The 20,000-nt window shown below is 43.6% G+C and overlaps 41 non-coding genes across 41 annotated transcripts; 21 read left to right on the top strand and 20 right to left on the bottom strand.

Annotated features, from left to right (window-relative positions):
* The first annotated feature begins 25 nt into the window (after nt 1–25).
* On the top strand, nt 26–149 carry Trnal-caa (transfer RNA leucine (anticodon CAA)). Its single transcript has 2 exons — nt 26–63; nt 104–149. It is a non-coding gene; the product is annotated as a tRNA-Leu (tRNA).
* Nucleotides 150–349: 200 nt separating this feature from the next.
* Nucleotides 350–442, bottom strand: Trnay-gua (transfer RNA tyrosine (anticodon GUA)). The gene is made up of 2 exons: nt 406–442; nt 350–385 (listed from the first exon to the last, which is right to left on the bottom strand). It is a non-coding gene; the product is annotated as a tRNA-Tyr (tRNA).
* Nucleotides 443–1,008: 566 nt separating this feature from the next.
* Trnal-caa (transfer RNA leucine (anticodon CAA)) lies at nt 1,009–1,132 on the top strand. Its single transcript has 2 exons — nt 1,009–1,046; nt 1,087–1,132. It is a non-coding gene; the product is annotated as a tRNA-Leu (tRNA).
* A 201-nt stretch (nt 1,133–1,333) lies between these two features.
* Trnay-gua (transfer RNA tyrosine (anticodon GUA)) lies at nt 1,334–1,426 on the bottom strand. Its single transcript has 2 exons — nt 1,390–1,426; nt 1,334–1,369 (listed from the first exon to the last, which is right to left on the bottom strand). It is a non-coding gene; the product is annotated as a tRNA-Tyr (tRNA).
* Nucleotides 1,427–1,992: 566 nt separating this feature from the next.
* On the top strand, nt 1,993–2,117 carry Trnal-caa (transfer RNA leucine (anticodon CAA)). Its single transcript has 2 exons — nt 1,993–2,030; nt 2,071–2,117. It is a non-coding gene; the product is annotated as a tRNA-Leu (tRNA).
* A 197-nt stretch (nt 2,118–2,314) lies between these two features.
* Trnay-gua (transfer RNA tyrosine (anticodon GUA)) lies at nt 2,315–2,407 on the bottom strand. The gene is made up of 2 exons: nt 2,371–2,407; nt 2,315–2,350 (listed from the first exon to the last, which is right to left on the bottom strand). It is a non-coding gene; the product is annotated as a tRNA-Tyr (tRNA).
* Nucleotides 2,408–2,973: 566 nt separating this feature from the next.
* On the top strand, nt 2,974–3,097 carry Trnal-caa (transfer RNA leucine (anticodon CAA)). Its single transcript has 2 exons — nt 2,974–3,011; nt 3,052–3,097. It is a non-coding gene; the product is annotated as a tRNA-Leu (tRNA).
* A 201-nt stretch (nt 3,098–3,298) lies between these two features.
* Nucleotides 3,299–3,391, bottom strand: Trnay-gua (transfer RNA tyrosine (anticodon GUA)). Its single transcript has 2 exons — nt 3,355–3,391; nt 3,299–3,334 (listed from the first exon to the last, which is right to left on the bottom strand). It is a non-coding gene; the product is annotated as a tRNA-Tyr (tRNA).
* Nucleotides 3,392–3,957: 566 nt separating this feature from the next.
* Nucleotides 3,958–4,081, top strand: Trnal-caa (transfer RNA leucine (anticodon CAA)). Its single transcript has 2 exons — nt 3,958–3,995; nt 4,036–4,081. It is a non-coding gene; the product is annotated as a tRNA-Leu (tRNA).
* A 200-nt stretch (nt 4,082–4,281) lies between these two features.
* Trnay-gua (transfer RNA tyrosine (anticodon GUA)) lies at nt 4,282–4,374 on the bottom strand. Its single transcript has 2 exons — nt 4,338–4,374; nt 4,282–4,317 (listed from the first exon to the last, which is right to left on the bottom strand). It is a non-coding gene; the product is annotated as a tRNA-Tyr (tRNA).
* A 566-nt stretch (nt 4,375–4,940) lies between these two features.
* On the top strand, nt 4,941–5,064 carry Trnal-caa (transfer RNA leucine (anticodon CAA)). The gene is made up of 2 exons: nt 4,941–4,978; nt 5,019–5,064. It is a non-coding gene; the product is annotated as a tRNA-Leu (tRNA).
* A 201-nt stretch (nt 5,065–5,265) lies between these two features.
* On the bottom strand, nt 5,266–5,358 carry Trnay-gua (transfer RNA tyrosine (anticodon GUA)). Its single transcript has 2 exons — nt 5,322–5,358; nt 5,266–5,301 (listed from the first exon to the last, which is right to left on the bottom strand). It is a non-coding gene; the product is annotated as a tRNA-Tyr (tRNA).
* A 566-nt stretch (nt 5,359–5,924) lies between these two features.
* Nucleotides 5,925–6,048, top strand: Trnal-caa (transfer RNA leucine (anticodon CAA)). The gene is made up of 2 exons: nt 5,925–5,962; nt 6,003–6,048. It is a non-coding gene; the product is annotated as a tRNA-Leu (tRNA).
* A 198-nt stretch (nt 6,049–6,246) lies between these two features.
* Trnay-gua (transfer RNA tyrosine (anticodon GUA)) lies at nt 6,247–6,339 on the bottom strand. The gene is made up of 2 exons: nt 6,303–6,339; nt 6,247–6,282 (listed from the first exon to the last, which is right to left on the bottom strand). It is a non-coding gene; the product is annotated as a tRNA-Tyr (tRNA).
* A 566-nt stretch (nt 6,340–6,905) lies between these two features.
* Nucleotides 6,906–7,029, top strand: Trnal-caa (transfer RNA leucine (anticodon CAA)). Its single transcript has 2 exons — nt 6,906–6,943; nt 6,984–7,029. It is a non-coding gene; the product is annotated as a tRNA-Leu (tRNA).
* A 201-nt stretch (nt 7,030–7,230) lies between these two features.
* Nucleotides 7,231–7,323, bottom strand: Trnay-gua (transfer RNA tyrosine (anticodon GUA)). The gene is made up of 2 exons: nt 7,287–7,323; nt 7,231–7,266 (listed from the first exon to the last, which is right to left on the bottom strand). It is a non-coding gene; the product is annotated as a tRNA-Tyr (tRNA).
* Nucleotides 7,324–7,889: 566 nt separating this feature from the next.
* Trnal-caa (transfer RNA leucine (anticodon CAA)) lies at nt 7,890–8,013 on the top strand. The gene is made up of 2 exons: nt 7,890–7,927; nt 7,968–8,013. It is a non-coding gene; the product is annotated as a tRNA-Leu (tRNA).
* Nucleotides 8,014–8,213: 200 nt separating this feature from the next.
* Nucleotides 8,214–8,306, bottom strand: Trnay-gua (transfer RNA tyrosine (anticodon GUA)). The gene is made up of 2 exons: nt 8,270–8,306; nt 8,214–8,249 (listed from the first exon to the last, which is right to left on the bottom strand). It is a non-coding gene; the product is annotated as a tRNA-Tyr (tRNA).
* A 566-nt stretch (nt 8,307–8,872) lies between these two features.
* Trnal-caa (transfer RNA leucine (anticodon CAA)) lies at nt 8,873–8,996 on the top strand. The gene is made up of 2 exons: nt 8,873–8,910; nt 8,951–8,996. It is a non-coding gene; the product is annotated as a tRNA-Leu (tRNA).
* A 201-nt stretch (nt 8,997–9,197) lies between these two features.
* Trnay-gua (transfer RNA tyrosine (anticodon GUA)) lies at nt 9,198–9,290 on the bottom strand. Its single transcript has 2 exons — nt 9,254–9,290; nt 9,198–9,233 (listed from the first exon to the last, which is right to left on the bottom strand). It is a non-coding gene; the product is annotated as a tRNA-Tyr (tRNA).
* Nucleotides 9,291–9,856: 566 nt separating this feature from the next.
* On the top strand, nt 9,857–9,980 carry Trnal-caa (transfer RNA leucine (anticodon CAA)). The gene is made up of 2 exons: nt 9,857–9,894; nt 9,935–9,980. It is a non-coding gene; the product is annotated as a tRNA-Leu (tRNA).
* A 198-nt stretch (nt 9,981–10,178) lies between these two features.
* On the bottom strand, nt 10,179–10,271 carry Trnay-gua (transfer RNA tyrosine (anticodon GUA)). Its single transcript has 2 exons — nt 10,235–10,271; nt 10,179–10,214 (listed from the first exon to the last, which is right to left on the bottom strand). It is a non-coding gene; the product is annotated as a tRNA-Tyr (tRNA).
* Nucleotides 10,272–10,837: 566 nt separating this feature from the next.
* On the top strand, nt 10,838–10,961 carry Trnal-caa (transfer RNA leucine (anticodon CAA)). Its single transcript has 2 exons — nt 10,838–10,875; nt 10,916–10,961. It is a non-coding gene; the product is annotated as a tRNA-Leu (tRNA).
* Nucleotides 10,962–11,161: 200 nt separating this feature from the next.
* On the bottom strand, nt 11,162–11,254 carry Trnay-gua (transfer RNA tyrosine (anticodon GUA)). The gene is made up of 2 exons: nt 11,218–11,254; nt 11,162–11,197 (listed from the first exon to the last, which is right to left on the bottom strand). It is a non-coding gene; the product is annotated as a tRNA-Tyr (tRNA).
* A 566-nt stretch (nt 11,255–11,820) lies between these two features.
* On the top strand, nt 11,821–11,944 carry Trnal-caa (transfer RNA leucine (anticodon CAA)). Its single transcript has 2 exons — nt 11,821–11,858; nt 11,899–11,944. It is a non-coding gene; the product is annotated as a tRNA-Leu (tRNA).
* A 200-nt stretch (nt 11,945–12,144) lies between these two features.
* Trnay-gua (transfer RNA tyrosine (anticodon GUA)) lies at nt 12,145–12,237 on the bottom strand. Its single transcript has 2 exons — nt 12,201–12,237; nt 12,145–12,180 (listed from the first exon to the last, which is right to left on the bottom strand). It is a non-coding gene; the product is annotated as a tRNA-Tyr (tRNA).
* A 566-nt stretch (nt 12,238–12,803) lies between these two features.
* Nucleotides 12,804–12,927, top strand: Trnal-caa (transfer RNA leucine (anticodon CAA)). The gene is made up of 2 exons: nt 12,804–12,841; nt 12,882–12,927. It is a non-coding gene; the product is annotated as a tRNA-Leu (tRNA).
* Nucleotides 12,928–13,128: 201 nt separating this feature from the next.
* On the bottom strand, nt 13,129–13,221 carry Trnay-gua (transfer RNA tyrosine (anticodon GUA)). Its single transcript has 2 exons — nt 13,185–13,221; nt 13,129–13,164 (listed from the first exon to the last, which is right to left on the bottom strand). It is a non-coding gene; the product is annotated as a tRNA-Tyr (tRNA).
* A 566-nt stretch (nt 13,222–13,787) lies between these two features.
* On the top strand, nt 13,788–13,912 carry Trnal-caa (transfer RNA leucine (anticodon CAA)). Its single transcript has 2 exons — nt 13,788–13,825; nt 13,866–13,912. It is a non-coding gene; the product is annotated as a tRNA-Leu (tRNA).
* Nucleotides 13,913–14,109: 197 nt separating this feature from the next.
* Trnay-gua (transfer RNA tyrosine (anticodon GUA)) lies at nt 14,110–14,202 on the bottom strand. The gene is made up of 2 exons: nt 14,166–14,202; nt 14,110–14,145 (listed from the first exon to the last, which is right to left on the bottom strand). It is a non-coding gene; the product is annotated as a tRNA-Tyr (tRNA).
* Nucleotides 14,203–14,768: 566 nt separating this feature from the next.
* On the top strand, nt 14,769–14,892 carry Trnal-caa (transfer RNA leucine (anticodon CAA)). The gene is made up of 2 exons: nt 14,769–14,806; nt 14,847–14,892. It is a non-coding gene; the product is annotated as a tRNA-Leu (tRNA).
* Nucleotides 14,893–15,093: 201 nt separating this feature from the next.
* Nucleotides 15,094–15,186, bottom strand: Trnay-gua (transfer RNA tyrosine (anticodon GUA)). Its single transcript has 2 exons — nt 15,150–15,186; nt 15,094–15,129 (listed from the first exon to the last, which is right to left on the bottom strand). It is a non-coding gene; the product is annotated as a tRNA-Tyr (tRNA).
* A 566-nt stretch (nt 15,187–15,752) lies between these two features.
* Trnal-caa (transfer RNA leucine (anticodon CAA)) lies at nt 15,753–15,876 on the top strand. Its single transcript has 2 exons — nt 15,753–15,790; nt 15,831–15,876. It is a non-coding gene; the product is annotated as a tRNA-Leu (tRNA).
* Nucleotides 15,877–16,076: 200 nt separating this feature from the next.
* Nucleotides 16,077–16,169, bottom strand: Trnay-gua (transfer RNA tyrosine (anticodon GUA)). Its single transcript has 2 exons — nt 16,133–16,169; nt 16,077–16,112 (listed from the first exon to the last, which is right to left on the bottom strand). It is a non-coding gene; the product is annotated as a tRNA-Tyr (tRNA).
* A 566-nt stretch (nt 16,170–16,735) lies between these two features.
* On the top strand, nt 16,736–16,859 carry Trnal-caa (transfer RNA leucine (anticodon CAA)). The gene is made up of 2 exons: nt 16,736–16,773; nt 16,814–16,859. It is a non-coding gene; the product is annotated as a tRNA-Leu (tRNA).
* A 201-nt stretch (nt 16,860–17,060) lies between these two features.
* Trnay-gua (transfer RNA tyrosine (anticodon GUA)) lies at nt 17,061–17,153 on the bottom strand. Its single transcript has 2 exons — nt 17,117–17,153; nt 17,061–17,096 (listed from the first exon to the last, which is right to left on the bottom strand). It is a non-coding gene; the product is annotated as a tRNA-Tyr (tRNA).
* Nucleotides 17,154–17,719: 566 nt separating this feature from the next.
* On the top strand, nt 17,720–17,843 carry Trnal-caa (transfer RNA leucine (anticodon CAA)). The gene is made up of 2 exons: nt 17,720–17,757; nt 17,798–17,843. It is a non-coding gene; the product is annotated as a tRNA-Leu (tRNA).
* A 198-nt stretch (nt 17,844–18,041) lies between these two features.
* Nucleotides 18,042–18,134, bottom strand: Trnay-gua (transfer RNA tyrosine (anticodon GUA)). Its single transcript has 2 exons — nt 18,098–18,134; nt 18,042–18,077 (listed from the first exon to the last, which is right to left on the bottom strand). It is a non-coding gene; the product is annotated as a tRNA-Tyr (tRNA).
* Nucleotides 18,135–18,700: 566 nt separating this feature from the next.
* Nucleotides 18,701–18,824, top strand: Trnal-caa (transfer RNA leucine (anticodon CAA)). The gene is made up of 2 exons: nt 18,701–18,738; nt 18,779–18,824. It is a non-coding gene; the product is annotated as a tRNA-Leu (tRNA).
* A 201-nt stretch (nt 18,825–19,025) lies between these two features.
* Nucleotides 19,026–19,118, bottom strand: Trnay-gua (transfer RNA tyrosine (anticodon GUA)). The gene is made up of 2 exons: nt 19,082–19,118; nt 19,026–19,061 (listed from the first exon to the last, which is right to left on the bottom strand). It is a non-coding gene; the product is annotated as a tRNA-Tyr (tRNA).
* A 566-nt stretch (nt 19,119–19,684) lies between these two features.
* Trnal-caa (transfer RNA leucine (anticodon CAA)) lies at nt 19,685–19,808 on the top strand. The gene is made up of 2 exons: nt 19,685–19,722; nt 19,763–19,808. It is a non-coding gene; the product is annotated as a tRNA-Leu (tRNA).
* Nucleotides 19,809–20,000: the final 192 nt, after the last annotated feature.

The following is a 20,000-nucleotide window of genomic DNA, read 5'->3' as shown; positions in this document are numbered from 1 at the left end:
TAGAGTTATCACTTTCAACATCGTTGTCAGGATGGCCGAGCGGTCTAAGGCGCCAGACTCAAGGTATTGCATCAGACCTTCTCCCATAGTGGAGATACGGGTGTTCTGGTCCACGAATGTGGGCGTGGGTTCAAATCCCACTTCTGACACACTTTTTTTTTCTCCCTTCAAACATGGCCTAAAGCCATTTACCTTATTTGCATATTGCCTTCATTTGGGTAAATAGCAGACATGTGCGAGTCCTGGTATCATTTTGGGAGACTGATACGTAGAAATGTGATTAATGGTACAAACATGCAAATGAAACGATGTTCGTTCTTCATAAATTGGTGATTGATACAAAAAGTTGTCCCGCGAGCCGGATTTGAACCAGCGACCTAAGGATTGCCAATTACAGCATTGCCACTACAGTCCTCCGCTCTACCAACTGAGCTATCACGGGTGCTGACATCGGAGTTGGTTTTAATAGCTAGGCTGATTTTCTCCTAATCAATAGGACTTTCCCCGCTTGACTGCTCACCTACTTCCTCCTGGGCGACAGTGTGTTATGGGCAGCAACCTGCTTAATATTATTTAAGGTTCATTTCAACCTCACATACAAATATGTCTCCTTACACTAATCTCCAGGCGGACAAGTTGAAATGTCCAACGGCGAGTATGGTATCTTTTAACAGAGAGCCTAATCCTTAAAATCATGCTCCACCATGCATGTGAAGACAACCTGAACGTGCAACACTGTTATTTCTTTGAAACGTGTGAAGACCATATGGCAAGCCCAAACCTCGTGACAATCGAGAGTTGCATGAAGAGTCAATCCATCACATCCCTTACGTTGAAAGGGAAAAGCGTGAAATTGACAAGAACACAGATTGAATGAAATTAGTAGCTGTGAAACTATCCCCAATGCATGCAGGGTTGTAGGTAGAATCAATATGTCTGAAAAACGGCAACATGTTTGTCCATGGTTTGTCTGTACAAAAGCGTAGAGTTATCACTTTCAACATCGTTGTCAGGATGGCCGAGCGGTCTAAGGCGCCAGACTCAAGGTATTGCATCAGACCTTCTCCTATAGTGGAGATACGGGTGTTCTGGTCCACGAATGTGGGCGTGGGTTCAAATCCCACTTCTGACACACATTTTTTTTCTCCTTTCAAACATGGCCTAAAGCCATTTACCTTATTTGCATATTGCCTTCATTTGGGTAAATAGCAGACATGTGCGAGTCCTGGTATCATTTTGGGAGACTGGTACGTAAAATTTGTGATTAATGGTACAAACATGCAAATGAAACGATGTTCGTTCTTCATAAATTGGTGATTGATACAAAAAGTTGTCCCGCGAGCCGGATTTGAACCAGCGACCTAAGGATTGCCAATTACAGCATTGCCACTACAGTCCTCCGCTCTACCAACTGAGCTATCACGGGTGCTGACATCGGAGTTGGTTTTAATAGCTAGGCTGATTTTCTCCTAATCAATAGGACTTTCCCCGCTTGACTGCTCACCTACTTCCTCCTGGGCGACAGTGTGTTCTGGGCAGCAACCTGCTTAATATTATTGAAGGTTCATTTCAACCTCACATACAAATATGTCTCCTTACACCAATCTCCAGGCGGACAAGTTGAAATGTCCAACGGCGAGTATGGTATCTTTTAACAGAGAGCCTAATCCTTAAAATCATGCTCCACCATGCATGTGAAGACAACCTGAACGTGCAACACTGTTATTTCTTTGAAACGTGTGAAGACCATATGGCAAGCCCAAACCTCGTGACAATCGAGAGTTGCATGAAGAGTCAATCCATCACATCCCTTACGTTGAAAGGGAAAAGCGTGAAATTGACAAGAACACAGATTGAATGAAATTAGTAGCTGTGAAACTATCCCCAATGCATGCAGGGTTGTAGGTAGAATCAATATGTCTGAAAAACGGCAACATGTTTGTCCATGGTTTGTCTGTACAAAAGCGTAGAGTTATCACTTTCAACATCGTTGTCAGGATGGCCGAGCGGTCTAAGGCGCCAGACTCAAGGTATTGCATCAGACCTTCTCCCATAGTGGAGATACGGGTGTTCTGGTCCACGAATGTGGGCGTGGGTTCAAATCCCACTTCTGAACACTTTTTTTCTCCCTTCAAACATGGCCTAAAGCCTTTTACCTTATTTGCATATTGCCTTCATTTGGGTAAATAGCAGACATGTGCGAGTCCTGGTATCATTTTGGGAGACTGGTACGTAAAATTTGTGATTAATGGTACAAACATGCAAATGAAACGATGTTCGTTCTTCATAAATTGGTGATTGATACAAAAAGTTGTCCCGCGAGCCGGATTTGAACCAGCGACCTAAGGATTGCCAATTACAGCATTGCCACTACAGTCCTCCGCTCTACCAACTGAGCTATCACGGGTGCTGACATCGGAGTTGGTTTTAATAGCTAGGCTGATTTTCTCCTAATCAATAGGACTTTCCCCGCTTGACTGCTCACCTACTTCCTCCTGGGCGACAGTGTGTTATGGGCAGCAACCTGCTTAATATTATTGAAGGTTCATTTCAACCTCACATACAAATATGTCTCCTTACACCAATCTCCAGGCGGACAAGTTGAAATGTCCAACGGCGAGTATGGTATCTTTTAACAGAGAGCCTAATCCTTAAAATCATGCTCCACCATGCATGTGAAGACAACCTGAACGTGCAACACTGTTATTTCTTTGAAACGTGTGAAGACCATATGGCAAGCCCAAACCTCGTGACAATCGAGAGATGCATGAAGAGTCAATCCATCACATCCCTTACGTTGAAAGGGAAAAGCGTGAAATTGACAAGAACACAGATTGAATGAAATTAGTAGCCGTGAAACTATCCCCAATGCATGCAGGGTTGTAGGTAGAATCAATATGTCTGAAAAACGGCAACATGTTTGTCCATGGTTTGTCTGTACAAAAGCGTAGAGTTATCACTTTCAACATCGTTGTCAGGATGGCCGAGCGGTCTAAGGCGCCAGACTCAAGGTATTGCATCAGACCTTCTCCCATAGTGGAGATACGGGTGTTCTGGTCCACGAATGTGGGCGTGGGTTCAAATCCCACTTCTGACACACTTTTTTTTTCTCCCTTCAAACATGGCCTAAAGCCATTTACCTTATTTGCATATTGCCTTCATTTGGGTAAATAGCAGACATGTGCGAGTCCTGGTATCATTTTGGGAGACTGGTACGTAAAATTTGTGATTAATGGTACAAACATGCAAATGAAACGATGTTCGTTCTTCATAAATTGGTGATTGATACAAAAAGTTGTCCCGCGAGCCGGATTTGAACCAGCGACCTAAGGATTGCCAATTACAGCATTGCCACTACAGTCCTCCGCTCTACCAACTGAGCTATCACGGGTGCTGACATCGGAGTTGGTTTTAATAGCTAGGCTGATTTTCTCCTAATCAATAGGACTTTCCCCGCTTGACTGCTCACCTACTTCCTCCTGGGCGACAGTGTGTTATGGGCAGCAACCTGCTTAATATTATTGAAGGTTCATTTCAACCTCACATACAAATATGTCTCCTTACACCAATCTCCAGGCGGACAAGTTGAAATGTCCAACGGCGAGTATGGTATCTTTTAACAGAGAGCCTAATCCTTAAAATCATGCTCCACCATGCATGTGAAGACAACCTGAACGTGCAACACTGTTATTTCTTTGAAACGTGTGAAGACCATATGGCAAGCCCAAACCTCGTGACAATCGAGAGTTGCATGAAGAGTCAATCCATCACATCCCTTACGTTGAAAGGGAAAAGCGTGAAATTGACAAGAACACAGATTGAATGAAATTAGTAGCTGTGAAACTATCCCCAATGCATGCAGGGTTGTAGGTAGAATCAATATGTCTGAAAAACGGCAACATGTTTGTCCATGGTTTGTCTGTACAAAAGCGTAGAGTTATCACTTTCAACATCGTTGTCAGGATGGCCGAGCGGTCTAAGGCGCCAGACTCAAGGTATTGCATCAGACCTTCTCCCATAGTGGAGATACGGGTGTTCTGGTCCACGAATGTGGGCGTGGGTTCAAATCCCACTTCTGACACACTTTTTTTTTCTCCCTTCAAACATGGCCTAAAGCCATTTACCTTATTTGCATATTGCCTTCATTTGGGTAAATAGCAGACATGTGCGAGTCCTGGTATCATTTTGGGAGACTGATACGTAGAAATGTGATTAATGGTACAAACATGCAAATGAAACGATGTTCGTTCTTCATAAATTGGTGATTGATACAAAAAGTTGTCCCGCGAGCCGGATTTGAACCAGCGACCTAAGGATTGCCAATTACAGCATTGCCACTACAGTCCTCCGCTCTACCAACTGAGCTATCACGGGTGCTGACATCGGAGTTGGTTTTAATAGCTAGGCTGATTTTCTCCTAATCAATAGGACTTTCCCCGCTTGACTGCTCACCTACTTCCTCCTGGGCGACAGTGTGTTATGGGCAGCAACCTGCTTAATATTATTTAAGGTTCATTTCAACCTCACATACAAATATGTCTCCTTACACTAATCTCCAGGCGGACAAGTTGAAATGTCCAACGGCGAGTATGGTATCTTTTAACAGAGAGCCTAATCCTTAAAATCATGCTCCACCATGCATGTGAAGACAACCTGAACGTGCAACACTGTTATTTCTTTGAAACGTGTGAAGACCATATGGCAAGCCCAAACCTCGTGACAATCGAGAGTTGCATGAAGAGTCAATCCATCACATCCCTTACGTTGAAAGGGAAAAGCGTGAAATTGACAAGAACACAGATTGAATGAAATTAGTAGCTGTGAAACTATCCCCAATGCATGCAGGGTTGTAGGTAGAATCAATATGTCTGAAAAACGGCAACATGTTTGTCCATGGTTTGTCTGTACAAAAGCGTAGAGTTATCACTTTCAACATCGTTGTCAGGATGGCCGAGCGGTCTAAGGCGCCAGACTCAAGGTATTGCATCAGACCTTCTCCTATAGTGGAGATACGGGTGTTCTGGTCCACGAATGTGGGCGTGGGTTCAAATCCCACTTCTGACACACATTTTTTTTCTCCTTTCAAACATGGCCTAAAGCCATTTACCTTATTTGCATATTGCCTTCATTTGGGTAAATAGCAGACATGTGCGAGTCCTGGTATCATTTTGGGAGACTGGTACGTAAAATTTGTGATTAATGGTACAAACATGCAAATGAAACGATGTTCGATCTTCATAAATTGGTGATTGATACAAAAAGTTGTCCCGCGAGCCGGATTTGAACCAGCGACCTAAGGATTGCCAATTACAGCATTGCCACTACAGTCCTCCGCTCTACCAACTGAGCTATCACGGGTGCTGACATCGGAGTTGGTTTTAATAGCTAGGCTGATTTTCTCCTAATCAATAGGACTTTCCCCGCTTGACTGCTCACCTACTTCCTCCTGGGCGACAGTGTGTTCTGGGCAGCAACCTGCTTAATATTATTGAAGGTTCATTTCAACCTCACATACAAATATGTCTCCTTACACCAATCTCCAGGCGGACAAGTTGAAATGTCCAACGGCGAGTATGGTATCTTTTAACAGAGAGCCTAATCCTTAAAATCATGCTCCACCATGCATGTGAAGACAACCTGAACGTGCAACACTGTTATTTCTTTGAAACGTGTGAAGACCATATGGCAAGCCCAAACCTCGTGACAATCGAGAGTTGCATGAAGAGTCAATCCATCACATCCCTTACGTTGAAAGGGAAAAGCGTGAAATTGACAAGAACACAGATTGAATGAAATTAGTAGCTGTGAAACTATCCCCAATGCATGCAGGGTTGTAGGTAGAATCAATATGTCTGAAAAACGGCAACATGTTTGTCCATGGTTTGTCTGTACAAAAGCGTAGAGTTATCACTTTCAACATCGTTGTCAGGATGGCCGAGCGGTCTAAGGCGCCAGACTCAAGGTATTGCATCAGACCTTCTCCCATAGTGGAGATACGGGTGTTCTGGTCCACGAATGTGGGCGTGGGTTCAAATCCCACTTCTGACACACTTTTTTTCTCCTTTCAAACATGGCCTAAAGCCATTTACCTTATTTGCATATTGCCTTCATTTGGGTAAATAGCAGACATGTGCGAGTCCTGGTATCATTTTGGGAGACTGGTACGTAGAAATGTGATTAATGGTACAAACATGCAAATGAAACGATGTTCGTTCTTCATAAATTGGTGATTGATACAAAAAGTTGTCCCGCGAGCCGGATTTGAACCAGCGACCTAAGGATTGCCAATTACAGCATTGCCACTACAGTCCTCCGCTCTACCAACTGAGCTATCACGGGTGCTGACATCGGAGTTGGTTTTAATAGCTAGGCTGATTTTCTCCTAATCAATAGGACTTTCCCCGCTTGACTGCTCACCTACTTCCTCCTGGGCGACAGTGTGTTATGGGCAGCAACCTGCTTAATATTATTGAAGGTTCATTTCAACCTCACATACAAATATGTCTCCTTACACCAATCTCCAGGCGGACAAGTTGAAATGTCCAACGGCGAGTATGGTATCTTTTAACAGAGAGCCTAATCCTTAAAATCATGCTCCACCATGCATGTGAAGACAACCTGAACGTGCAACACTGTTATTTCTTTGAAACGTGTGAAGACCATATGGCAAGCCCAAACCTCGTGACAATCGAGAGATGCATGAAGAGTCAATCCATCACATCCCTTACGTTGAAAGGGAAAAGCGTGAAATTGACAAGAACACAGATTGAATGAAATTAGTAGCCGTGAAACTATCCCCAATGCATGCAGGGTTGTAGGTAGAATCAATATGTCTGAAAAACGGCAACATGTTTGTCCATGGTTTGTCTGTACAAAAGCGTAGAGTTATCACTTTCAACATCGTTGTCAGGATGGCCGAGCGGTCTAAGGCGCCAGACTCAAGGTATTGCATCAGACCTTCTCCCATAGTGGAGATACGGGTGTTCTGGTCCACGAATGTGGGCGTGGGTTCAAATCCCACTTCTGACACACTTTTTTTTTCTCCCTTCAAACATGGCCTAAAGCCATTTACCTTATTTGCATATTGCCTTCATTTGGGTAAATAGCAGACATGTGCGAGTCCTGGTATCATTTTGGGAGACTGGTACGTAAAATTTGTGATTAATGGTACAAACATGCAAATGAAACGATGTTCGTTCTTCATAAATTGGTGATTGATACAAAAAGTTGTCCCGCGAGCTGGATTTGAACCAGCGACCTAAGGATTGCCAATTACAGCATTGCCACTACAGTCCTCCGCTCTACCAACTGAGCTATCACGGGTGCTGACATCGGAGTTGGTTTTAATAGCTAGGCTGATTTTCTCCTAATCAATAGGACTTTCCCCGCTTGACTGCTCACCTACTTCCTCCTGGGCGACAGTGTGTTATGGGCAGCAACCTGCTTAATATTATTTAAGGTTCATTTCAACCTCACATACAAATATGTCTCCTTACACCAATCTCCAGGCGGACAAGTTGAAATGTCCAACGGCGAGTATGGTATCTTTTAACAGAGAGCCTAATCCTTAAAATCATGCTCCACCATGCATGTGAAGACAACCTGAACGTGCAACACTGTTATTTCTTTGAAACGTGTGAAGACCATATGGCAAGCCCAAACCTCGTGACAATCGAGAGTTGCATGAAGAGTCAATCCATCACATCCCTTACGTTGAAAGGGAAAAGCGTGAAATTGACAAGAACACAGATTGAATGAAATTAGTAGCTGTGAAACTATCCCCAATGCATGCAGGGTTGTAGGTAGAATCAATATGTCTGAAAAACGGCAACATGTTTGTCCATGGTTTGTCTGTACAAAAGCGTAGAGTTATCACTTTCAACATCGTTGTCAGGATGGCCGAGCGGTCTAAGGCGCCAGACTCAAGGTATTGCATCAGACCTTCTCCCATAGTGGAGATACGGGTGTTCTGGTCCACGAATGTGGGCGTGGGTTCAAATCCCACTTCTGACACACTTTTTTTTTCTCCCTTCAAACATGGCCTAAAGCCATTTACCTTATTTGCATATTGCCTTCATTTGGGTAAATAGCAGACATGTGCGAGTCCTGGTATCATTTTGGGAGACTGATACGTAGAAATGTGATTAATGGTACAAACATGCAAATGAAACGATGTTCGTTCTTCATAAATTGGTGATTGATACAAAAAGTTGTCCCGCGAGCCGGATTTGAACCAGCGACCTAAGGATTGCCAATTACAGCATTGCCACTACAGTCCTCCGCTCTACCAACTGAGCTATCACGGGTGCTGACATCGGAGTTGGTTTTAATAGCTAGGCTGATTTTCTCCTAATCAATAGGACTTTCCCCGCTTGACTGCTCACCTACTTCCTCCTGGGCGACAGTGTGTTATGGGCAGCAACCTGCTTAATATTATTTAAGGTTCATTTCAACCTCACATACAAATATGTCTCCTTACACTAATCTCCAGGCGGACAAGTTGAAATGTCCAACGGCGAGTATGGTATCTTTTAACAGAGAGCCTAATCCTTAAAATCATGCTCCACCATGCATGTGAAGACAACCTGAACGTGCAACACTGTTATTTCTTTGAAACGTGTGAAGACCATATGGCAAGCCCAAACCTCGTGACAATCGAGAGTTGCATGAAGAGTCAATCCATCACATCCCTTACGTTGAAAGGGAAAAGCGTGAAATTGACAAGAACACAGATTGAATGAAATTAGTAGCTGTGAAACTATCCCCAATGCATGCAGGGTTGTAGGTAGAATCAATATGTCTGAAAAACGGCAACATGTTTGTCCATGGTTTGTCTGTACAAAAGCGTAGAGTTATCACTTTCAACATCGTTGTCAGGATGGCCGAGCGGTCTAAGGCGCCAGACTCAAGGTATTGCATCAGACCTTCTCCTATAGTGGAGATACGGGTGTTCTGGTCCACGAATGTGGGCGTGGGTTCAAATCCCACTTCTGACACACATTTTTTTTCTCCTTTCAAACATGGCCTAAAGCCATTTACCTTATTTGCATATTGCCTTCATTTGGGTAAATAGCAGACATGTGCGAGTCCTGGTATCATTTTGGGAGACTGGTACGTAAAATTTGTGATTAATGGTACAAACATGCAAATGAAACGATGTTCGATCTTCATAAATTGGTGATTGATACAAAAAGTTGTCCCGCGAGCCGGATTTGAACCAGCGACCTAAGGATTGCCAATTACAGCATTGCCACTACAGTCCTCCGCTCTACCAACTGAGCTATCACGGGTGCTGACATCGGAGTTGGTTTTAATAGCTAGGCTGATTTTCTCCTAATCAATAGGACTTTCCCCGCTTGACTGCTCACCTACTTCCTCCTGGGCGACAGTGTGTTCTGGGCAGCAACCTGCTTAATATTATTGAAGGTTCATTTCAACCTCACATACAAATATGTCTCCTTACACCAATCTCCAGGCGGACAAGTTGAAATGTCCAACGGCGAGTATGGTATCTTTTAACAGAGAGCCTAATCCTTAAAATCATGCTCCACCATGCATGTGAAGACAACCTGAACGTGCAACACTGTTATTTCTTTGAAACGTGTGAAGACCATATGGCAAGCCCAAACCTCGTGACAATCGAGAGTTGCATGAAGAGTCAATCCATCACATCCCTTACGTTGAAAGGGAAAAGCGTGAAATTGACAAGAACACAGATTGAATGAAATTAGTAGCTGTGAAACTATCCCCAATGCATGCAGGGTTGTAGGTAGAATCAATATGTCTGAAAAACGGCAACATGTTTGTCCATGGTTTGTCTGTACAAAAGCGTAGAGTTATCACTTTCAACATCGTTGTCAGGATGGCCGAGCGGTCTAAGGCGCCAGACTCAAGGTATTGCATCAGACCTTCTCCCATAGTGGAGATACGGGTGTTCTGGTCCACGAATGTGGGCGTGGGTTCAAATCCCACTTCTGACACACTTTTTTTCTCCCTTCAAACATGGCCTAAAGCCATTTACCTTATTTGCATATTGCCTTCATTTGGGTAAATAGCAGACATGTGCGAGTCCTGGTATCATTTTGGGAGACTGGTACGTAGAAATGTGATTAATGGTACAAACATGCAAATGAAACGATGTTCGTTCTTCATAAATTGGTGATTGATACAAAAAGTTGTCCCGCGAGCCGGATTTGAACCAGCGACCTAAGGATTGCCAATTACAGCATTGCCACTACAGTCCTCCGCTCTACCAACTGAGCTATCACGGGTGCTGACATCGGAGTTGGTTTTAATAGCTAGTCTGATTTTCTCCTAATCAATAGGACTTTCCCCGCTTGACTGCTCACCTACTTCCTCCTGGGCGACAGTGTGTTATGGGCAGCAACCTGCTTAATATTATTGAAGGTTCATTTCAACCTCACATACAAATATGTCTCCTTACACCAATCTCCAGGCGGACAAGTTGAAATGTCCAACGGCGAGTATGGTATCTTTTAACAGAGAGCCTAATCCTTAAAATCATGCTCCACCATGCATGTGAAGACAACCTGAACGTGCAACACTGTTATTTCTTTGAAACGTGTGAAGACCATATGGCAAGCCCAAACCTCGTGACAATCGAGAGTTGCATGAAGAGTCAATCCATCACATCCCTTATGTTGAAAGGGAAAAGCGTGAAATTGACAAGAACACAGATTGAATGAAATTAGTAGCTGTGAAACTATCCCCAATGCATTCAGGGTTGTAGGTAGAATCAATATGTCTGAAAAACGGCAACATGTTTGTCCATGGTTTGTCTGTACAAAAGCGTAGAGTTATCACTTTCAACATCGTTGTCAGGATGGCCGAGCGGTCTAAGGCGCCAGACTCAAGGTATTGCATCAGACCTTCTCCCATAGTGGAGATACGGGTGTTCTGGTCCACGAATGTGGGCGAGGGTTCAAATCCCACTTCTGACACACTTTTTTTTTTTCCCTTCAAACATGGCCTAAAGCCATTTACCTTATTTGCATATTGCCTTCATTTGGGTAAATAGCAGACATGTGCGAGTCCTGGTATCATTTTGGGAGACTGGTACGTAGAAATGTGATTAATGGTACAAACATGCAAATGAAACGATGTTCGTTCTTCATAAATTGGTGATTGATACAAAAAGTTGTCCCGCGAGCCGGATTTGAACCAGCGACCTAAGGATTGCCAATTACAGCATTGCCACTACAGTCCTCCGCTCTACCAACTGAGCTATCACGGGTGCTGACATCGGAGTTGGTTTTAATAGCTAGGCTGATTTTCTCCTAATCAATAGGACTTTCCCCGCTTGACTGCTCACCTACTTCCTCCTGGGCGACAGTGTGTTCTGGGCAGCAACCTGCTTAATATTATTGAAGGTTCATTTCAACCTCACATACAAATATGTCTCCTTACACCAATCTCCAGGCGGACAAGTTGAAATGTCCAACGGCGAGTATGGTATCTTTTAACAGAGAGCCTAATCCTTAAAATCATGCTCCACCATGCATGTGAAGACAACCTGAACGTGCAACACTGTTATTTCTTTGAAACGTGTGAAGACCATATGGCAAGCCCAAACCTCGTGACAATCGAGAGTTGCATGAAGAGTCAATCCATCACATCCCTTACGTTGAAAGGGAAAAGCGTGAAATTGACAAGAACACAGATTGAATGAAATTAGTAGCTGTGAAACTATCCCCAATGCATGCAGGGTTGTAGGTAGAATCAATATGTCTGAAAAACGGCAACATGTTTGTCCATGGTTTGTCTGTACAAAAGCGTAGAGTTATCACTTTCAACATCGTTGTCAGGATGGCCGAGCGGTCTAAGGCGCCAGACTCAAGGTATTGCATCAGACCTTCTCCCATAGTGGAGATACGGGTGTTCTGGTCCACGAATGTGGGCGTGGGTTCAAATCCCACTTCTGACACACTTTTTTTTTCTCCCTTCAAACATGGCCTAAAGCCATTTACCTTATTTGCATATTGCCTTCATTTGGGTAAATAGCAGACATGTGCGAGTCCTGGTATCATTTTGGGAGACTGATACGTAGAAATGTGATTAATGGTACAAACATGCAAATGAAACGATGTTCGTTCTTCATAAATTGGTGATTGATACAAAAAGTTGTCCCGCGAGCCGGATTTGAACCAGCGACCTAAGGATTGCCAATTACAGCATTGCCACTACAGTCCTCCGCTCTACCAACTGAGCTATCACGGGTGCTGACATCGGAGTTGGTTTTAATAGCTAGGCTGATTTTCTCCTAATCAATAGGACTTTCCCCGCTTGACTGCTCACCTACTTCCTCCTGGGCGACAGTGTGTTATGGGCAGCAACCTGCTTAATATTATTTAAGGTTCATTTCAACCTCACATACAAATATGTCTCCTTACACTAATCTCCAGGCGGACAAGTTGAAATGTCCAACGGCGAGTATGGTATCTTTTAACAGAGAGCCTAATCCTTAAAATCATGCTCCACCATGCATGTGAAGACAACCTGAACGTGCAACACTGTTATTTCTTTGAAACGTGTGAAGACCATATGGCAAGCCCAAACCTCGTGACAATCGAGAGTTGCATGAAGAGTCAATCCATCACATCCCTTACGTTGAAAGGGAAAAGCGTGAAATTGACAAGAACACAGATTGAATGAAATTAGTAGCTGTGAAACTATCCCCAATGCATGCAGGGTTGTAGGTAGAATCAATATGTCTGAAAAACGGCAACATGTTTGTCCATGGTTTGTCTGTACAAAAGCGTAGAGTTATCACTTTCAACATCGTTGTCAGGATGGCCGAGCGGTCTAAGGCGCCAGACTCAAGGTATTGCATCAGACCTTCTCCTATAGTGGAGATACGGGTGTTCTGGTCCACGAATGTGGGCGTGGGTTCAAATCCCACTTCTGACACACATTTTTTTTCTCCTTTCAAACATGGCCTAAAGCCATTTACCTTATTTGCATATTGCCTTCATTTGGGTAAATAGCAGACATGTGCGAGTCCTGGTATCATTTTGGGAGACTGGTACGTAAAATTTGTGATTAATGGTACAAACATGCAAATGAAACGATGTTCGTTCTTCATAAATTGGTGATTGATACAAAAAGTTGTCCCGCGAGCCGGATTTGAACCAGCGACCTAAGGATTGCCAATTACAGCATTGCCACTACAGTCCTCCGCTCTACCAACTGAGCTATCACGGGTGCTGACATCGGAGTTGGTTTTAATAGCTAGGCTGATTTTCTCCTAATCAATAGGACTTTCCCCGCTTGACTGCTCACCTACTTCCTCCTGGGCGACAGTGTGTTCTGGGCAGCAACCTGCTTAATATTATTGAAGGTTCATTTCAACCTCACATACAAATATGTCTCCTTACACCAATCTCCAGGCGGACAAGTTGAAATGTCCAACGGCGAGTATGGTATCTTTTAACAGAGAGCCTAATCCTTAAAATCATGCTCCACCATGCATGTGAAGACAACCTGAACGTGCAACACTGTTATTTCTTTGAAACGTGTGAAGACCATATGGCAAGCCCAAACCTCGTGACAATCGAGAGTTGCATGAAGAGTCAATCCATCACATCCCTTACGTTGAAAGGGAAAAGCGTGAAATTGACAAGAACACAGATTGAATGAAATTAGTAGCTGTGAAACTATCCCCAATGCATGCAGGGTTGTAGGTAGAATCAATATGTCTGAAAAACGGCAACATGTTTGTCCATGGTTTGTCTGTACAAAAGCGTAGAGTTATCACTTTCAACATCGTTGTCAGGATGGCCGAGCGGTCTAAGGCGCCAGACTCAAGGTATTGCATCAGACCTTCTCCCATAGTGGAGATACGGGTGTTCTGGTCCACGAATGTGGGCGTGGGTTCAAATCCCACTTCTGAACACTTTTTTTCTCCCTTCAAACATGGCCTAAAGCCTTTTACCTTATTTGCATATTGCCTTCATTTGGGTAAATAGCAGACATGTGCGAGTCCTGGTATCATTTTGGGAGACTGGTACGTAAAATTTGTGATTAATGGTACAAACATGCAAATGAAACGATGTTCGTTCTTCATAAATTGGTGATTGATACAAAAAGTTGTCCCGCGAGCCGGATTTGAACCAGCGACCTAAGGATTGCCAATTACAGCATTGCCACTACAGTCCTCCGCTCTACCAACTGAGCTATCACGGGTGCTGACATCGGAGTTGGTTTTAATAGCTAGGCTGATTTTCTCCTAATCAATAGGACTTTCCCCGCTTGACTGCTCACCTACTTCCTCCTGGGCGACAGTGTGTTATGGGCAGCAACCTGCTTAATATTATTGAAGGTTCATTTCAACCTCACATACAAATATGTCTCCTTACACCAATCTCCAGGCGGACAAGTTGAAATGTCCAACGGCGAGTATGGTATCTTTTAACAGAGAGCCTAATCCTTAAAATCATGCTCCACCATGCATGTGAAGACAACCTGAACGTGCAACACTGTTATTTCTTTGAAACGTGTGAAGACCATATGGCAAGCCCAAACCTCGTGACAATCGAGAGATGCATGAAGAGTCAATCCATCACATCCCTTACGTTGAAAGGGAAAAGCGTGAAATTGACAAGAACACAGATTGAATGAAATTAGTAGCCGTGAAACTATCCCCAATGCATGCAGGGTTGTAGGTAGAATCAATATGTCTGAAAAACGGCAACATGTTTGTCCATGGTTTGTCTGTACAAAAGCGTAGAGTTATCACTTTCAACATCGTTGTCAGGATGGCCGAGCGGTCTAAGGCGCCAGACTCAAGGTATTGCATCAGACCTTCTCCCATAGTGGAGATACGGGTGTTCTGGTCCACGAATGTGGGCGTGGGTTCAAATCCCACTTCTGACACACTTTTTTTTTCTCCCTTCAAACATGGCCTAAAGCCATTTACCTTATTTGCATATTGCCTTCATTTGGGTAAATAGCAGACATGTGCGAGTCCTGGTATCATTTTGGGAGACTGGTACGTAAAATTTGTGATTAATGGTACAAACATGCAAATGAAACGATGTTCGTTCTTCATAAATTGGTGATTGATACAAAAAGTTGTCCCGCGAGCCGGATTTGAACCAGCGACCTAAGGATTGCCAATTACAGCATTGCCACTACAGTCCTCCGCTCTACCAACTGAGCTATCACGGGTGCTGACATCGGAGTTGGTTTTAATAGCTAGGCTGATTTTCTCCTAATCAATAGGACTTTCCCCGCTTGACTGCTCACCTACTTCCTCCTGGGCGACAGTGTGTTATGGGCAGCAACCTGCTTAATATTATTGAAGGTTCATTTCAACCTCACATACAAATATGTCTCCTTACACCAATCTCCAGGCGGACAAGTTGAAATGTCCAACGGCGAGTATGGTATCTTTTAACAGAGAGCCTAATCCTTAAAATCATGCTCCACCATGCATGTGAAGACAACCTGAACGTGCAACACTGTTATTTCTTTGAAACGTGTGAAGACCATATGGCAAGCCCAAACCTCGTGACAATCGAGAGTTGCATGAAGAGTCAATCCATCACATCCCTTACGTTGAAAGGGAAAAGCGTGAAATTGACAAGAACACAGATTGAATGAAATTAGTAGCTGTGAAACTATCCCCAATGCATGCAGGGTTGTAGGTAGAATCAATATGTCTGAAAAACGGCAACATGTTTGTCCATGGTTTGTCTGTACAAAAGCGTAGAGTTATCACTTTCAACATCGTTGTCAGGATGGCCGAGCGGTCTAAGGCGCCAGACTCAAGGTATTGCATCAGACCTTCTCCCATAGTGGAGATACGGGTGTTCTGGTCCACGAATGTGGGCGTGGGTTCAAATCCCACTTCTGACACACTTTTTTTTTCTCCCTTCAAACATGGCCTAAAGCCATTTACCTTATTTGCATATTGCCTTCATTTGGGTAAATAGCAGACATGTGCGAGTCCTGGTATCATTTTGGGAGACTGATACGTAGAAATGTGATTAATGGTACAAACATGCAAATGAAACGATGTTCGTTCTTCATAAATTGGTGATTGATACAAAAAGTTGTCCCGCGAGCCGGATTTGAACCAGCGACCTAAGGATTGCCAATTACAGCATTGCCACTACAGTCCTCCGCTCTACCAACTGAGCTATCACGGGTGCTGACATCGGAGTTGGTTTTAATAGCTAGGCTGATTTTCTCCTAATCAATAGGACTTTCCCCGCTTGACTGCTCACCTACTTCCTCCTGGGCGACAGTGTGTTATGGGCAGCAACCTGCTTAATATTATTTAAGGTTCATTTCAACCTCACATACAAATATGTCTCCTTACACTAATCTCCAGGCGGACAAGTTGAAATGTCCAACGGCGAGTATGGTATCTTTTAACAGAGAGCCTAATCCTTAAAATCATGCTCCACCATGCATGTGAAGACAACCTGAACGTGCAACACTGTTATTTCTTTGAAACGTGTGAAGACCATATGGCAAGCCCAAACCTCGTGACAATCGAGAGTTGCATGAAGAGTCAATCCATCACATCCCTTACGTTGAAAGGGAAAAGCGTGAAATTGACAAGAACACAGATTGAATGAAATTAGTAGCTGTGAAACTATCCCCAATGCATGCAGGGTTGTAGGTAGAATCAATATGTCTGAAAAACGGCAACATGTTTGTCCATGGTTTGTCTGTACAAAAGCGTAGAGTTATCACTTTCAACATCGTTGTCAGGATGGCCGAGCGGTCTAAGGCGCCAGACTCAAGGTATTGCATCAGACCTTCTCCTATAGTGGAGATACGGGTGTTCTGGTCCACGAATGTGGGCGTGGGTTCAAATCCCACTTCTGACACACATTTTTTTTCTCCTTTCAAACATGGCCTAAAGCCATTTACCTTATTTGCATATTGCCTTCATTTGGGTAAATAGCAGACATGTGCGAGTCCTGGTATCATTTTGGGAGACTGGTACGTAAAATTTGTGATTAATGGTACAAACATGCAAATGAAACGATGTTCGATCTTCATAAATTGGTGATTGATACAAAAAGTTGTCCCGCGAGCCGGATTTGAACCAGCGACCTAAGGATTGCCAATTACAGCATTGCCACTACAGTCCTCCGCTCTACCAACTGAGCTATCACGGGTGCTGACATCGGAGTTGGTTTTAATAGCTAGGCTGATTTTCTCCTAATCAATAGGACTTTCCCCGCTTGACTGCTCACCTACTTCCTCCTGGGCGACAGTGTGTTCTGGGCAGCAACCTGCTTAATATTATTGAAGGTTCATTTCAACCTCACATACAAATATGTCTCCTTACACCAATCTCCAGGCGGACAAGTTGAAATGTCCAACGGCGAGTATGGTATCTTTTAACAGAGAGCCTAATCCTTAAAATCATGCTCCACCATGCATGTGAAGACAACCTGAACGTGCAACACTGTTATTTCTTTGAAACGTGTGAAGACCATATGGCAAGCCCAAACCTCGTGACAATCGAGAGTTGCATGAAGAGTCAATCCATCACATCCCTTACGTTGAAAGGGAAAAGCGTGAAATTGACAAGAACACAGATTGAATGAAATTAGTAGCTGTGAAACTATCCCCAATGCATGCAGGGTTGTAGGTAGAATCAATATGTCTGAAAAACGGCAACATGTTTGTCCATGGTTTGTCTGTACAAAAGCGTAGAGTTATCACTTTCAACATCGTTGTCAGGATGGCCGAGCGGTCTAAGGCGCCAGACTCAAGGTATTGCATCAGACCTTCTCCCATAGTGGAGATACGGGTGTTCTGGTCCACGAATGTGGGCGTGGGTTCAAATCCCACTTCTGACACACTTTTTTTCTCCTTTCAAACATGGCCTAAAGCCATTTACCTTATTTGCATATTGCCTTCATTTGGGTAAATAGCAGACATGTGCGAGTCCTGGTATCATTTTGGGAGACTGGTACGTAGAAATGTGATTAATGGTACAAACATGCAAATGAAACGATGTTCGTTCTTCATAAATTGGTGATTGATACAAAAAGTTGTCCCGCGAGCCGGATTTGAACCAGCGACCTAAGGATTGCCAATTACAGCATTGCCACTACAGTCCTCCGCTCTACCAACTGAGCTATCACGGGTGCTGACATCGGAGTTGGTTTTAATAGCTAGGCTGATTTTCTCCTAATCAATAGGACTTTCCCCGCTTGACTGCTCACCTACTTCCTCCTGGGCGACAGTGTGTTATGGGCAGCAACCTGCTTAATATTATTGAAGGTTCATTTCAACCTCACATACAAATATGTCTCCTTACACCAATCTCCAGGCGGACAAGTTGAAATGTCCAACGGCGAGTATGGTATCTTTTAACAGAGAGCCTAATCCTTAAAATCATGCTCCACCATGCATGTGAAGACAACCTGAACGTGCAACACTGTTATTTCTTTGAAACGTGTGAAGACCATATGGCAAGCCCAAACCTCGTGACAATCGAGAGATGCATGAAGAGTCAATCCATCACATCCCTTACGTTGAAAGGGAAAAGCGTGAAATTGACAAGAACACAGATTGAATGAAATTAGTAGCCGTGAAACTATCCCCAATGCATGCAGGGTTGTAGGTAGAATCAATATGTCTGAAAAACGGCAACATGTTTGTCCATGGTTTGTCTGTACAAAAGCGTAGAGTTATCACTTTCAACATCGTTGTCAGGATGGCCGAGCGGTCTAAGGCGCCAGACTCAAGGTATTGCATCAGACCTTCTCCCATAGTGGAGATACGGGTGTTCTGGTCCACGAATGTGGGCGTGGGTTCAAATCCCACTTCTGACACACTTTTTTTTTCTCCCTTCAAACATGGCCTAAAGCCATTTACCTTATTTGCATATTGCCTTCATTTGGGTAAATAGCAGACATGTGCGAGTCCTGGTATCATTTTGGGAGACTGGTACGTAAAATTTGTGATTAATGGTACAAACATGCAAATGAAACGATGTTCGTTCTTCATAAATTGGTGATTGATACAAAAAGTTGTCCCGCGAGCTGGATTTGAACCAGCGACCTAAGGATTGCCAATTACAGCATTGCCACTACAGTCCTCCGCTCTACCAACTGAGCTATCACGGGTGCTGACATCGGAGTTGGTTTTAATAGCTAGGCTGATTTTCTCCTAATCAATAGGACTTTCCCCGCTTGACTGCTCACCTACTTCCTCCTGGGCGACAGTGTGTTATGGGCAGCAACCTGCTTAATATTATTTAAGGTTCATTTCAACCTCACATACAAATATGTCTCCTTACACCAATCTCCAGGCGGACAAGTTGAAATGTCCAACGGCGAGTATGGTATCTTTTAACAGAGAGCCTAATCCTTAAAATCATGCTCCACCATGCATGTGAAGACAACCTGAACGTGCAACACTGTTATTTCTTTGAAACGTGTGAAGACCATATGGCAAGCCCAAACCTCGTGACAATCGAGAGTTGCATGAAGAGTCAATCCATCACATCCCTTACGTTGAAAGGGAAAAGCGTGAAATTGACAAGAACACAGATTGAATGAAATTAGTAGCTGTGAAACTATCCCCAATGCATGCAGGGTTGTAGGTAGAATCAATATGTCTGAAAAACGGCAACATGTTTGTCCATGGTTTGTCTGTACAAAAGCGTAGAGTTATCACTTTCAACATCGTTGTCAGGATGGCCGAGCGGTCTAAGGCGCCAGACTCAAGGTATTGCATCAGACCTTCTCCCATAGTGGAGATACGGGTGTTCTGGTCCACGAATGTGGGCGTGGGTTCAAATCCCACTTCTGACACACTTTTTTTTTCTCCCTTCAAACATGGCCTAAAGCCATTTACCTTATTTGCATATTGCCTTCATTTGGGTAAATAGCAGACATGTGCGAGTCCTGGTATCATTTTGGGAGACTGATACGTAGAAATGTGATTAATGGTACAAACATGCAAATGAAACGATGTTCGTTCTTCATAAATTGGTGATTGATACA

The sequence above is a fragment of the Haliotis cracherodii genome, unplaced genomic scaffold, assembly GCF_022045235.1.
Source record: "Haliotis cracherodii isolate W230 unplaced genomic scaffold, xgHalCrac1.p SCAF_4, whole genome shotgun sequence".
Classification (NCBI taxonomy): Eukaryota; Metazoa; Mollusca; class Gastropoda; order Lepetellida; family Haliotidae; genus Haliotis; species Haliotis cracherodii.
The sequence above is the reverse complement of the archived record's forward strand: the minus strand, read 5'-3'. Positions and strand labels throughout refer to the sequence as shown.